Source organism: Chiloscyllium plagiosum, unplaced genomic scaffold, assembly GCF_004010195.1.
Source record: "Chiloscyllium plagiosum isolate BGI_BamShark_2017 unplaced genomic scaffold, ASM401019v2 scaf_6132, whole genome shotgun sequence".
Classification (NCBI taxonomy): Eukaryota; Metazoa; Chordata; class Chondrichthyes; order Orectolobiformes; family Hemiscylliidae; genus Chiloscyllium; species Chiloscyllium plagiosum.
Window position 1 is genome coordinate 2,084 of NW_025213043.1, and position 3,548 is coordinate 5,631.

General features: G+C 50.1%; 1 long non-coding RNA gene across 1 annotated transcript in view; it reads right to left on the reverse strand.

The window, feature by feature from the left end:
* LOC122547529 overlaps positions 1-1,998 on the reverse strand; it is a 3,138-nt gene extending 1,140 nt beyond the window's left edge. The window contains exon 1 of the long non-coding RNA XR_006311024.1: positions 1,218-1,998. This is a non-coding gene — a long non-coding RNA (uncharacterized LOC122547529). The remainder of the gene's footprint in view (positions 1-1,217) is intronic.
* Between the last annotated feature and the right edge of the window lie 1,550 nt (positions 1,999-3,548).

Here is a 3,548-nt window from a genome sequence, read left to right on the forward strand (position 1 = left end):
TGGGTATATGAATAGGAAGGGTTTGGAGGGATATGGGCCGGGTGCTGGCAGGTGGGGACAAGATTGGGTTGGGATATCTGGTCGGCATGGACGGGATGGACTGAAGGGTCTGTTTCCGTGCTGTACATCTCTGTGACAACATTTATAAGGCATTTGGATGGGTGTATGAATAGGAAGGGTTTGGAGGGATATGGGCCGGGCGCTCGCAAATGGAACTTGATTAATTTAGGATATCTGGTCGGTATGGACGGGTTAGACCAAAGGGTTTGTTTCTGTGCTGTACAACTCTATAGCACAGTCGCAGGCTGTTCAGCCCATCTAATCCTCGCTGGTCTTCATATTGTTCACCAGCCTCTTCTCACAACCCTATTTCGTCTCTGCCACCACCGTTCTGGCCTAGCAGAGGCAGGAGACAGAAGCAGCGTGGAATTGTTCCCGGACTGTTTACCCAGTCCGTTAATCTGGGGGGGGCACGGCTTCCAATCTGGCCACGGCACATGTTGGAATGTGAATTCGGTAAAAATCTGGAACGAGGAGTCTAATGGCGACTGTTGGAAAAAACCAATCTGGTTCACTAAAGACCTTTAGGGGAGCAAACCGCTGTCCTTACCTGGTCTGACCTAGCCTACGTGTCAGTCCAGAACCACAGCAATGCAGTGGACTCTTAAACGCCCTCTGGACAATTAAGGGTGAGCAATAAATACTGAGCTGAGCCAGAGATAGTCACGTTCCCTTTCAACACCTCCAGCCTCCCAGTCTGGAGCATAAAGCTAGTTTCGTAATGAGCATTGTGGGAGATGACCATCAAGGTTTTTGTAATGACCCTCCCATCTCACCATTCACTCAACAGTATTTACCATCACCGAGTCCCCCCCCCCCCCACTGTCAACATCCTTGGGGTTACCATTGACCAGAAACTCAACCTTGACTCACCCACAGTGGCTAGGGATACTGCAGTGAGTAACTCACCTCCTGACTCCCCCAGTGCCCGTCCCACCATCTACAAGGCACAGGTCAGGAGGATGAGGGAATAAACTCCCCACTTTGCCCTGGATGGGGTGCAGCTCCAACGACACTCGGGGAGCTCGACGCCATCCGGGGCCAAGCGAACCCGCTCCATTGGCGCCGCACCCACCGACACTCGATCAATCCCGCCACCGCCGGCGCTCAGCGGCAGCGGTGCGTACCGCCCACAAGATGCACCAGCAGAAACTCACCAAAGGCAGCACCTTCCAAACCCCACGACCACTTCCATCCGGAAGGACAAAGGTAGTTGGGAACACCGTCGCCTGCAGGTTGCCCCCCTGGCTTGGAAATATACCGCCGTTCCATCAGCCGTTGGGTCAAACATCTGTGGGATCTAGGTAAAGCAGTGTCACTTATGCAATCAGAATTACTTATGCGAGGTAAATGCACTCACACCAGTGTGTAATTGTTTCAGCCAAGAGCTGAGTCAACAAGAATGAAAACTATGTGAAGGAAATATACAATTGTTTTTGTATTAGCTAAAATGTGCGTACAAGAATGAAAGGTGCCTGCGAACAATGTTACAGACAAATAGATAAGGTGCTGTGAGGATGGAGGTTAAGCCAGATTTGCTTGGACAAGCAGTAGTTATAAGCTGCAAAAACATAAAAAAACAAACCCCAATTAAAAGGTGATAAGGCTCAATATGGATGAGGGATGGGAGGAAATGTTACAAGTGGGGGAAACAGATGGTAGTGAAGGAGGATATACCTAACAATGGCCCACAGCAGGATGTGGTGAAATGGCCGAGTAAAACCTGTACTTTGTTATGCACAAGGCCGGATAAGGCAGGAGGTAATCAATAGTAACGGGCACCGGGTTTGGAGTAGGGAATCCAATATAAGATAGGTACTTGCTAAACTCTGCGTGCCTTATTCCAGGCACCAGGCTTGCAAGCGTATAATAGACATACTGATTGCTTCAGATCTTGTCTCGGACTGAAATTATTGAAGTGAGTGAGCTTCGTTTCTCACAATTGGGGGCTCGTCCAGGATATTCTTCCATCGCCGGGGGAGTGGCTGGCCCTGGACACTGGGAAGACGCACCTCGTTCCCAATTGAGGAGCGGTCTCGTGTCCCGGTTTGGTCCGCTCCCTTGGGCGACTGGTACGGATCCCACAAGAGAGACATCTGAATCAGACAGTGAAAGGAGGCCGATAGAAAATACGGCAAAAAGGGGCCAGGCAACTCTGTGCACAGACCGAGGTAAGAAAACTGACTTTTAAGTATTGCCTTGGTGGCCGGGAAAAGGAGTATTTAATCGCTGAGGGACTGGCGAGGGCCCTGAGAAATGGGGGGTAGGCAGAGTAAGTCGAACTGTCACAGAGTAAAGGAAGAAAATGTCCCTGGTAACATTCCTCCTGAAAGTCCGTTGGGGAGGATGTTGCGGGGATGGACAAGGAACACTTGTACAAGGGAGAAAGATAAAAAGAAAATGATTAAATATTGTTGTTTCGTATGGACCAAAGACCCAATCCTTCGCCTGGCTGTCCTCTGGCCAAAGTATGGTTCGGACGAGGATTGGGTCTGTCAGTATTTAGGTTTGTATGTGAATAAAAAAGCAGCCTTTTAGTCAAGAGGAGGTGGACTATGGGTCCTGTTGGAAGGGCAGTTTGGGAATGATGGTAGTAAAGACAAAAGATTCCCCCTCTGCCCCACCCAGTCCCTGGGATCCTCTTGGCTGCTTGCTCCCCCCCCCCCCCCCCCCCCCGTACCATGAAATCAGATTAGGTGAACATGGGGGAGGAGGAGAGACAGACAGACAGGGACAGGGAAGGGATGACCCACAAGAGGAGGACGAAGGGGGGGTGGACGGGGATGTTGTTGTTCCTGACCCTCAATCCGCAACAAAAGAAAGGGAAGATAAAGTTGACGTAGAGGAGGCCGCTGGAGTATCTAAACCAAAGCCGAAGGGGGAAAAACAAAAACAAAACAAGGGGAGGAACGTAAAGACTTATCCCCTTCGGGAGGTACCAACAGGGGACAAAGAGATTGGGTTTGTGAGTGCCCCCCTCACCAGTGGGGAGGTCAGAACATTTAAAAAGGAAATGAAGGCCCTGGTTGAGGATCCGGTGGGGTTGTCTGAACAAATTGATCAATTCTTGGGGCCCAGTCTGCACACCTGGGCTGAGTTAATGTCTATTTTGAATATACTATTTACTGGGGAGGAGAGGGGACTTATACCAGGAGCAGCCATTAAAATATGGGACAGGGAACACCCGAATGGAGATGGGGATGCTGGACAGGGAGAGGTGAAGTTTCCCCTCAGAGACCCCCAGTGGGAAAACCAAAACCCGGAGCATAGAGAAGAAATGAGGGAATCGAAAGACCTGATTCTAAAAGGAACAAGAGAGGCAGTTCCGAAGTCGCAGAATTTGACTAAAGCCTTTGAAGTTAGACAGGAGAAAGATGAGACTCCCTCAGCTTTCCTGCAAAGATTAAGGGACTCAATGCGGAAATACTCTGGAATGAACCCTGAGGACCCAGTGGCACAGGGTCGTTTGAAAGTACATTTTGTGACAA